Source organism: Oncorhynchus clarkii, chromosome 28, assembly GCF_045791955.1.
Source record: "Oncorhynchus clarkii lewisi isolate Uvic-CL-2024 chromosome 28, UVic_Ocla_1.0, whole genome shotgun sequence".
Classification (NCBI taxonomy): Eukaryota; Metazoa; Chordata; class Actinopteri; order Salmoniformes; family Salmonidae; genus Oncorhynchus; species Oncorhynchus clarkii.
The window spans coordinates 14,963,034-14,975,097 of record NC_092174.1 but is presented as its reverse complement, the minus strand read 5'-3'; the positions used below and the strand labels follow the sequence as shown (position 1 = coordinate 14,975,097).

General features: G+C 41.5%; 1 long non-coding RNA gene across 2 annotated transcripts; it reads right to left on the bottom strand.

Moving 5' to 3' along the window:
- Positions 1-30: 30 nt before the first annotated feature.
- Positions 31-12,064, bottom strand: LOC139386531 (uncharacterized). 2 transcript variants are annotated; one of them, XR_011629065.1, is made up of 3 exons: positions 11,841-12,064; positions 8,931-8,978; positions 31-650 (listed from the first exon to the last, which is right to left on the bottom strand). It is a non-coding gene; the product is annotated as an uncharacterized lncRNA (long non-coding RNA). The 2 variants fall into 2 exon arrangements; XR_011629066.1 differs by lacking the exon at positions 31-650 and adding an exon at positions 3,438-3,793.

Below are 12,064 nucleotides of genomic sequence, written 5' to 3'. Positions count from 1 at the left end.
AGGCCACAGCCCATGCAAATCCTGGCAGACTTTCAGGGACTTTGCTTGGCTGCCAGGGGGATACTCATTAGACCTACATGGGCGGTTTAAGCAGGCTCTCCGAGAGAGTAGAGGCATTTCAAAACTTCTCTGCACACTCAGGATTGCGGGACGTCATTCACAAACGTGCATCACCTGTCTGACATAGGTAGAGTACAAAGCAAATCTGCTGCAAAGAAGCGTGTGCATTTTGGGGAAGGAGCTGGGTTATTGCTAATGTGTTAAATGTTGCTCATCCAAGCCTCCAGAGGGACGCAGCAGTCTAAGACACAGCATCGCAGTTCGATCCCAGGCTGTTGTCACATCCGGCCGTGACCGGGAGACCCGTGTGGCGGTGCACATTTGGCCCAGCGTCGTCCGGATTAGGGGAAGGTTTTAACGCCCGGGATTTCCTTGTCTCATCGTGCTCTAGTGACTCCTTGTGGCGGGCCGAGCCCCTGCAAGCTGACTCCGGTCGTCAGTCAGGCGGTGTTTCCCCTGACACATTGGTGCGAGCAGTGTGTCAAGAAGCAGTGCGGTTTGGCAGGGTTGTGTTTCGGAGGACGCATGGCTCTCGACCTTAGCCTCTCCCGAGTCCGTAGGGGAGTTGCAGCGATGAGACAAGATTGTAACTACCAATATCACAAGAGAGAAAAAGGGGGTAAAGTAAAAATGTTGCTCATCCAGAATATCACTCACATGACCACAAATCACAGCAAAACACACAATGGGCCTCACATTGCCAAGCACACATGGAAATCACCAGGGCCAGGAGATACTAGTATCGCAATACTTGTTAGTATCGTGGCAAGGAAACACAGCACAAATGGGATTTTACTTCTTTAGGAAAACATCCCTAACATTGGAAACAAACATTATGTTGTCATCAAGTCTCACAGTTCTTTATTTTCGAAGCTATAACATACAGTATTTTATTGTTTTGAAAGGACCAAAGAGAGCTCTGCTTCTGTGTTATCATTTTTGCCATGGAAAAAAATTGTTGCAATACTGGTACCGTCCCGGTCCTAGAAATCACATTAAAATATGAAACACAGGAAAACACAAACTACTATGTCATGCGCTGTCACAACCCTGGTCGGAAAGTTGTTGTTCATGTTAAAAGGAAAGGTTGCACGAGAGAGAGAGATTCCACAAATCTAACAGCATAGATTGATTATATTCTTATGCTTTTTGCAATCCGAATTCCATTTATCAAAACTCCAACAATACATTGCTTCTTTGACATCAACAAAGGAACAGCCGGCTGGTCGAGTCGGTGATGTTGGCCAATCGGGAGGTACTAAAGTGTCCACGAATTATGTTCCTATTTGATCAAAATAAAAAAATTGCTGGCTATCTAAGAGCACCGGGCCATGCAAAACAAACTAGCCCACTCGGATCTAGCAGGTGTTTGGGGATGGAATAAGCTTGCTAGATAGCAAGCTACAACAACTCCAACACTGCACGTTTTACAGAAATTAATGTTCAAATACCAAATCAGATTAATGTCACTGTTTATTCCAAGATATTTATTTCTGCTGAACTGCCTGATCTTTATTGGCCAATATAACTTGCAGGAGATCATGGTAGCCAATGTTTGTGTTAGCCATTATCTGGATTTACTGTTACTACTGCTAGTAAAATGTTAGTAATGTCAGCATGTGGCTAACTATAGCACTGTCAGCTAACAACAGAGTTTTAGCCAGTTTGGTTATAGATGTTCAATGTCTACTATGATGGTAAAGGTTCATCTTGATTTTGTGTAACAATACGAGAAATGCTAATGTGATGAACTGCTAATAAGTGAGGTGTTTTAAGGCTGCTAGTGGTTAGCGAGTAGGGGTAAGCCAGCAGGGGTGTAAAATATGGCCTTTTTCAAACTTATGGGCTATTCACAGATTTAAATTTGTTTTTATCTCTAAATAAGATTTGTTGTACAATTAAAGGTCAAATACACTGTACTTTAAACAGTCAGCAATGATCTTAGTTATTATTATTTATTTTTGGGGTCTATTTTACCCCCCAGTCTCTCCCCAATTTCGATCTTGTCTTATCGCTGCAACTCCCCAACGGGCTCGGGAGTCGGAGGTTGAGTCGTGCGCCCTCCGAAACCCGCCAGACTGCGCTACTTAACACCCACTTAACCCGGGAACCAGCCACACCAATGTGTCGGAGGAAACACTGTTCAACTGACGACCGAGGTCAGCCTGCAGGCGCCCACAAGGAGTCGCTAGAGCGCGATGAGTCAAGTAAAGCCCCCCTGCCAAACCCTCCCCCAAACCGGACGGTGCTGGGCCAATTTTGCGCCGTCCTATGGGACTCCCGATCACGGCCGGTTGTGACACAGCCTTGGAACGAACCTGGGTCTGTAGTAACACCTCTAGCACTAGCGGTGCAGTGCCGTAGACCGCTGCACCACTCGGGAGGCCCAGTCAGCAATAATCTAATGAATTCAGGGCTTGTGAAATTATATTTAGGCCAAATAAGCCTTCCACAAACACAAGACCCACGAATAATTACATTACTTTATCAAAATAGTTGCAATAATCACTGATCTGGCTTTCAAATCTGTCCATGAAAATGCCCTTTTTGTTACAATCTTAACCAGCACCATGTATAATGCACATTTAGTTCTTGTAGCTGGCATTATGGAAAATGAACACTAAGTTTAGCCAACTTCGATCTATTTGCTAGTTAACAAGGCAGAACAGTTGAATTGTTATGAACACACCGTTCTGTCCTTCTCCAACTGTTTGAACAGCAGGCTAGCCTGTCCACTTTGTTCAGATGTTGAAATCAAGTAGCCTATGACCCATTCTGATGGACCAAACCTCAAATGCAAATAGGAAGTTAAAACTTTTTGTCGGGGAGGAAGAAGTGACCTCTCATTGTGTTGTGGCGGGGGGGGGGGGGGCTTGCTGTGTGCGTGTATAAACAGAGAGGAAGAGGTGAGGCAAGGTTTCACTCATCAAAATCTGTCCAAAATAAGCCCAATGCATTTTATCAGCTTATTTTGGACCTAAGCGTGTCACCAACCTTCTCGAGTTTGGGATGACTCCCCCTATTGTTAGAGGAGTGGGATTTTTCCTATGGAAAATGTCTCGGTTCTTCCATGGCCTGCATACTCACTAGACATGTCACCCATTGAGCATGTTTGGGATGCTCTGTACTGAAGTGTACAGCAGCGTGTTCCAGTTCCCATCTATATCCAGCAACTTTGCACAGCCATTGAAGAGGAGTGGGACACCATTCCACAGGCCACAATCAACAGCTTGATCAACTCTATATGAAGGAGATGTGTCACACTGCATGAGGCTAATGTTGGTCCCACAAAATAGACTGGTTTTCTGATTCACGCCCCTAGCTTTTATTTGTACTTTTTTCATATAGTACCAGTCAAAAGTTTGGACACACCTACACATATTGAATCATGTAGTAACCCAAAAAAAGTGTTAAACAAATCAAAATATATTTTCTATGTGAGATTCATAAAAGTAGAAACCCTTTGCATTGATGACAGCTTTAGACACTCTTGGCATTCTCTCAAACAGCTTCAACTGGAATGCTTTTCCAACAGTCTTGAAGGAGTTCCCACATATGCTGAGCACTTGTTGGCTGCTTTTCCTTCACTATGCTGCCCAACTCATCCCAAACCATCTCAATTTGGTTGAGGTTGGGGGATTGTGGAGGCCAGGTCATCTCATGCAGCACTCTGTCATTTTCCTTCTTGGTCGAATAGACCTTACACAGCCTGGAGGTGTGTTGGGTCGTTGTCCTGTTGGGAAAAAATGATATCCCACTAAGCCCAAACCAGATGGGACGGCGTATCACTGCAGAATGCTGTGGTAGCCATGCTGACTAAGTGTGCCTTGAATTCTAAATAAATCACTGACAATGTCACAAGCAAAACACACCCACGCTTTCACACCTCCTCCTCCATGCTTTACGGTGGGAAATACACATGCAGAGATCATCCGTTAACCCACACCGCATATCACAAAGACACGGCGGTTAGAACCAGAAATCTCCAATTTGGACTCCAGACCAAAGGACAAATTTCTCCAGGTCTAATGTCCATTACTTGTGTGTGTGTATGTGTACATATACTGCATATACTACTACATACACTGCTCAAAAAAATAAAGGGAACACTTAAACAACACAATGTAACTCTAAGTCAATCACACTTCTGTGAAATCAAACTGTCCACTTAGGAAGCAACACTGATTGACAATACATTTCACATGCTGTTGTGCCAATGGAATAGACAACAGGTCGAAATTATAGGCAATTAGCAAGACACCCCCAATAAAGGAGTGGTTCTGCAGGTGGTGACCACAGACCACTTCTCAGTTCCAATGCTTCCTGGCTGATGTTTTGGTCACCTTTGAATACAGGTAACGAGTGGAGGACAGAGGAGCCTCTTAAAGAAGAAGTTACAGGTCTGTGAGAGCCATAAATCTTGCTTGTTTGTAGGTGACCGAATACTTATTTTCCACCATAATTTGCAAATAAATTCATTAAAAATCCTACAATGTGATTTTCTGGGTTTTTTCTCCTAATTTTGTCTGTCATAGTTGAAGTGTACCTATGATGAAAATTACAGGACTCTCATCTTTTTAAGTGGGAAAACTTGCACAATTGGTGGCTGACTAAATACTTTTTTTGCCCCACTGTACGTATGTACGTACATACGTATATACATACATACATACAACCGGTCAAAAGTTTTAGAACACCTACTCATTCAAGTATTTTTCTTTATTTTTACTATTTTCTATATTGTAGAATAATAGTGAAGACATCAAAACTATGAAATAACACATATGGAATCATGTAGTAACCAAAAAAGTGTTTATATTAGAGATTCTTCAAATAGCCACCCTTTGCATTGATGACAGCTTCGCACACTCTTGAAATTCTTTCAACCATACATACATACATACATACATACATACATACATACATACATACAGACATACATACATACATACATACATACATACATACATACAGACATACATACATACATACATACATACATACATACTAGAGGTCAACCGATTATGATTTTTCAACTCCGATACCGATAACGATTATTGGAGGACCAAAAAAGCCGATACTGATTAATCTGCAGATTTTTTTAAATGTACTTGTAATAATGACAATTACAACAATACTGAATGAACACTTATTTTAACTTAATATAATACATCAATAAAATCAATTTAGCCTCAAATAAATAATGAAACATGTTCAATTTGGTTTAAATAATGCAAAAACAAAGTGTTGGGGAAGAAAGTAAAAGTGCAATATGTGCTATGTAAGAAAGCTAACGTTTAAGTTCCTCGATCAGAAGTTTTAGGTTGTAGATATTATAGGAATTATAGGACTATTTCCCTCTATACCATTTGTATTTCATTAACCTTTGACTATTAGATTTTCTTATAGGCACTTTAGTATTGCCAGTGTAACAGTATAGCTTCCCTCTCCTCGCTCCTCCCTGGGCTTGAACCAGCAACACAACGGCAACAGGCAACATCGAAGCAGCGTTACCCATGCAGAGCAATGGGAACAACTACTAGAAGGCTCAGAGCGAGTGACGTTTGAAACGCTATTAGCGCACGCTAACTAGCTAGCCATTTCACTTCGTTTACACCAGCCTCATCTCGGGAGCAATGCTTGACGCACAACGAAGAGCTGCTGGCAAAACGCACGAAAGTGCTGTTTGAATGAATGTTTACGCGCCTGCTTCTGCCTAAAACTGCTCAGTCAGATACTTAGATACTTGTATGCTTGAATGCTCAGCCAGATTATATGCAACGCAGGACACGCTAGATCATCTCTAGTAATATCATCAACCATGTGTAGTTAACTAGTGATTATGATTGATTGTTTTTATAAGATAAGTTTAATGCTAGCTAGCAACTTACCTTGGCTTACTGCATTCGCGTAACAAGCGCTTCCTTGTGAAGTGCAACGAGAGAGAGGCAGGTAGTTATTGCGTTGGACTAGTTAACTGTAAGGTTGCAAGATTGGATCCCCAGAGCTGACAATGTGAAAATCAGTCGTTCTGCCCCTGAACAAGGCAGTTAACCCACCGTTTCTAGGCCGTCATTGAAAATAAGAATGTGTTCTTAACTGACTTGCCTAGTTAAATAAAGGTATAAAAAAATATATTTTTTTTTAATCGACGCCCAAAAAAACACTGATTTCTGATTGTTTTACGAAAACTTGAATTTGGCCCTAATTAATCGGCAATTCCGATTAATCGGCCGACCTCCAATAAATAAATAAATACCTACCTACCTACCAACCAGTATAGATGCACGGACCGGTTTGGATTTTTACTTTGTCATTATGGGATATTGTGTGTAGATTGATGAGGGGAAAGAACTATTTCATCCATTTTAAAATAAGGCTGTAACGTAACAAAATGTGGGAAAAAGTCAAGGGGTCTGAATACTTTCCAAACACACTGTATATCATAAAAAACGGTATACCGCTCTGCCCTAGCATCACCTCATTACATACAGATCTCTGGTGTAAATGGGAAGGTGCACACAGCACAGAAGGATGAAGGAGACGAGACCAAAAAGAAAACATGAGAACAATCAAGACAATCGCTCATAAAAAAAACTGAAAGAAAAACGTTATTCTTGCTAAACAAGGCATTTGGAATATTGTGTAAAAACACCAATTCAAATTGATTCGATAAAAATCGCCCAGCCCTAGTGTAAAAGGGGATATGCTAAAAGCCTGCGTACTGTATAAGTGATACACATATTTTTAGCTGATACAGAATACAGAAATAACAGGATATTGGCAGATGATAAGTTGGCTGTAACACAACCGGCCGTGATCGGGAGTCCCATAGGGCAGCGCTCAACGTCATCCGGGGTAGGTCCTCATTGTAAATAAGAATTTGTTCTTAACTGACTTGCCTAGTTAAATAAAGGTAAAAGGAAACATTTTACTATCCGTTTTCAATAATAAAACTGTTTGCATCTGTTTTGTATAAGGTATTTGCTACTCGCTCACATTTTCAAACACTTAGCCTTCACAAGATTACAAGAGAATGAAAATAGCCTACCAAGTGAGCCTAAAAATAAATGCCAACAAACTGTCTAAACTGTTTGCATTCCCCGTTGGAACATGGGTACTGACAGTTCTGAAAAGGTTGCAGCCCTAATCTAGCAGACCTACGTTTTAAAGCCCCTAAGCCATTTGTGCAGGCGTTTACAGATTTTGCATGTCATCCTTTCAGAGGGGCCATGCTAATCTCAGTATCAATCCAATTTTTGCTGCCGAAGCGTTTACTACAACCTTCCCTACCGACTCTCTCTGGAGAGACATGCCCCCTCGCTCACACTGGCCAGACCTGTTTCTGGCCACAGACAGACTACCAACTGAATACTGTTACTTCCTTTTTAATTGTGTAGTTAGTTGTAAGAAACTCGCTCTCTCTGTTCTCTTTCTCTGCTGGTGTCATTTGTGGGTATGTTGTTCTGTTTGAGCTTGCATAAGGATCCTGTGGAATGTCTGCTTTGACACAGTCCCCTTCTCTTTCAAACACATGCTCTCTCTCTCTCTCTCTCTCTCTCTCTCTCTCTCTCACACACACACACACACACACACACACACACCTCAATTTTAGGGACTTAAGTTGGTGCATGTGGTCACATTGACAAGATAATGTTACCACCGTCCTCGACTCCCCCACCCCCTGGCTCTCACACAAGGCCAGTTTGATTTAATCATGATCTGTTTGGTTTCCCAACTAATACCACCTGGTTACTTCATACATTGTCATGGTTTGGCTAAAAGGGCCAGTCACAAGTTACCAAGTCCACAGAAAGGGGAGTGGAAGGGACTCCCAGACCAGATACAGGGTAAACTAATCAAATGGCTACACGTCCCCCTCCTCAAATACCTCGACTAACCGGTGCCCCTGCACATTGACCCTGTACCGGTACCCCCTGTATATAGCCTCGTTACTGTTATTTTACTGGTGCTCTTTAACTATTGGTTATTTTGAACTTATCTATTTATTTGTTTGAACTTAACACTTATTTTTCTTAAAACGACATTGTTGGTTAAGGGCTTGTAAGTCAGATTTTACTGTAAGATCTACACCTGTTGTATTGTGACAGATAACATTTGATTTGATACTGCTAAATACTTCCTTCAAGCACATAGGGCCAACACACCAGCCTCCATTCATAACCAAAGTGACCTTTAGAGATACTGCTCACATTACCAGTAACATAACAGCATTCTATGGACTATGTGGGAGCATCAGGAAATGAACTATGATGCTCAGTTGAAATCTAAAATGAAGCTTTTTCGCTGATGTAGCGACCGGACACAATTTAAAAGCAATTAGCCTAAATCATTTCAAAACCACCTTACTGACTCTCCATAAAGACATGCTTGTGTCCTTTAACGTCTGTAGAACAAAGACATTCAGAACCATAGTGCAAACTGAACAAACGGAGTCCGGTCTCTGAGACGCAGCAGGACCACATACTGTACAAAGGACTCTAGTAATAAAGTGGGCAAATTGACTTATTCAAATACTGATACTTCGGTGCCATCAATTCAATAGCAGTAAAATTAACTCAAGGATCAGTGAGAGCAACAAACAAACAAACTTCAGCATAGCTGACAAGAATGTGCGAAATGTTCACAACCCACATTCATCAGTTATACAACATTTTCAGTCCTACAACTCTTGTACAGCTCGGTGCAAAATCCAAAGCAGAACAGGCAAGCAAAACAACATCCCCTACAAACAAGCTCACACCACACATGCAAGATTATTCCCTAACTAAGAATAGTATTTAGTTTGGGGGGTGGGAGATACACCGCAAAGAAAACACACAAGGTCACATGTCAGTTGTTGCCTTTACCAGTTCTGTGGCCTTCGTCCAATTAAACCATCAGGCTGAGAGAAGAGGCTGGAGGGAGCAAATTCATTGTTTATAAATAATAATATGACAAGACATAATAAAATATGGCATGTCAATAGAAACACTGTGTAGAATATCAATGACAATCCAACCTCTTAACAAACAATATGTTGAAAGGATGCAGATTCAAAAGGAACAGCTGTTTTTATATTTTGGTCATTCAGTATAGTAACTGACTTCCACATACTTTTTCTGTACATAAATTAATTGAAAGGGAAACTAGGAAATAGCTTTCACGTTGAGGCATCAATAAGTCCCTATAGCTTTAAATTATTTTTGAAATGTAAACTTTATTTAGTTAGACAAGTCAGTCAAGAACTAATTCTTATTTACAATGACAGCCTACACCCGCTAAATCCGGATGACGCTGGGACATTTGTGCGCCACCCTAAGGGACTCCCAATAACAGCCGGTTGTGATACAGCCTGGATTCGAACCAGGGTGTCTGTAGTGATGCCACTAGCACTGAGATGCAGTGCCTTACACGCAACCCAATCCCGGCTGCGGGCATGCCCCATCGAGCGCCATCGCGCATAAATTTATTTTGTCCCCCCACACCAAATGCGATCACGGCAAGCAGGTTCAATTATATTCATTTGGGGACAGGTCGAAAAGCATTAAACATTTATGGCAATTTAGCTAGCTAGCTTGCACTTGCTAGCTAATTTGTCCTATTTAGCTAGCTTGCTGTTGCTAGCTAATTTGTCCTGGGATATAAACATTTGAGTTGTTATTTTACCTGAAATGCACAAGGTCCTCTACTCCACCAATTAATTCACACATAAAACGGTCAACCGAATCGTTTCTAGTCATCTCTCCTTCTTCCAGGCTTTTTCTTCTCTTGACTTTATATTGCGATTGGCAACTTTCATAAATTAGGTGCATTACCGTCACTGACCTCGTTTGTCTTTCAGTCAGCCACGTGGGTATAACCAATGAGGAGATGGCACGTGGGTACCTGCTTCTATAAACCAATGAGGAGATGGGAGAGGCAGGACTTGCAGCGCAATCTGCGTCAGAAATAGAACTGACTTCTATTTTAGCCCTTGGCAACGCAGACGCTCGTTGGTGCGTGCGAGCAGTGTGGGTGCAATTAATGAATAATATATATTTCAAATTTTATTTTGCAATGCTAGCGCACTCGACACGAGAGGTGTAGTCAGCCTGTTAGACCACTGCGCCACTCGGGAGCTATAGGCACGCAGTTGATAGTCATCAGATGTTGGGAAGTGAGTATGAGGCATGTTCAGGGGGGGTGCAACACAGCCCATGTTAACTAACAGAAATGTATCACAGATGCGTCTGTCTTGTTGAATAGTGAATAGCGTCAGTTCTACAAATTACATTTCTATCAGCAACTGAACAGTTCACCTAATGAATATGCCCCTGTACAACGTCAACATACATGTAAGGGGAGGAGCCTTGAGTTGTGAAACGCTCCGATAAGAACAGTACATAATGTTCCAAAGGACTTTTTATTAATACAACCACCGCTTGATCATGCATAACATGCAAAGTGTGTACCTTCAACTCATTTGCAACCACTTGAAGTTGATAAAAAGTTTGCAATTGCTTACCCTTATGGCAGGAACCATAATATTCACACCGATATGAACCATTTGCATGATAGTGGCCTGATGATTATCATCTTATTGAAAGTGTAACAAAACATGGTATAAATGCTGCGTTCTATATCAGATGAATGAAAAAAACTAGTTATGGAAGTAGCCTAAAAATGAGGGGCACTGAAACACTGATAGTAACAGAAGATTGCCACAATCTACTTACCTTTGTGCAACACATTCTAAGGTTATATAAGTCTACAAGAACTAGAAGTCTACGAAAAACAACTGACTTGCCTGGTTAAATAAAGGTTAAATATATTAATTTTTTTAAATACAATACCATTTCGGGTAATCTTTTCTAGGACACGTGTCACAATGACACTGGAGTTTTTGAAAAGGGGCCCAATATTTAGCATGACTTGTACAAGCACCCCCTTGCAGTCTGCCCTGAAACCAATAGTTTAGAAAGTTTAAAGCAGGGAGCTTAGCCCGTGCCAATATAATTCATCATCTCGATAACTTGGGGAGCGGTCCTGCGATGAGAAAAAGGGGTGTCCATATAATTTCAAAGGGATCCATATGGCCATATGGGTCCTGGTTCGCAACAGTGACGATATAAGCCACGTGTAACCCCTCCCACGTTCTCCCACTATTGACACGTGAGCACTTGGGAGAAATTAAGGAAAAGTAAATGGGGGGGGGGGGGGGGGAACAATACACGCAACTGATGCCGTTTCCGCTGAAGTCTACGAGGTTGATATTGTAATTGGTCTCGCTGCGTAAAATGACACATACTGTCATACGTGAGCACAAGATGATACAGATACCATAGCCAATCTAAAATGCACGGGCTATGGTCGTGCAAACTATTCTTTGCAACCTGACGAATTGCACGAACATTTTTCAAATCGAACAAATGCCCTGTTATGAATAGTATGTATAATGTATAGTAAGATAGGGAAAGCGTCTGAAATCTGGATATAAAGAGACACTGTTTGTGTTGTTTACTATAACTCGAAACAATGTACTGTACAGTTGATGGTTCCGTAAAAAGGGGCACAATTGCTGGCTTACGTTGTTGGTATATTGTTGACGTTATGCTACATACTGTCCAGTTTTATAGGCTTCGTATTATTTATTGTATTTGTTGTATCGTATTGTTGTAGGCTAACTTGCAATGCTTAAATAAAAATGTCAATATTGCCCCCCGATTAACTTTTAAAGCCATTCTGCAGCTAAGTGAAGGTTGGTTCCATGCACCACTGCCACTACTAAAATTACGAACCTTTCATTTTGTGTCCTCGTGCGTTTTTCTTCGGGGCCATGGCTATTCGAAGTTGCTTGAATTCAAGTAGAAATGTGCAAATTCAAAATTAACGAGCTTCACTCTCAATTTCTTGCACTAAAGGTGGCCCAATTGAAATCAAATCTCTGCCCTCATAACCCGAAGCCCATAGCAACCCCGTCCACTGTTTAGAGAATGCGCCCTCAGCCAGTGCGAGCTTCACG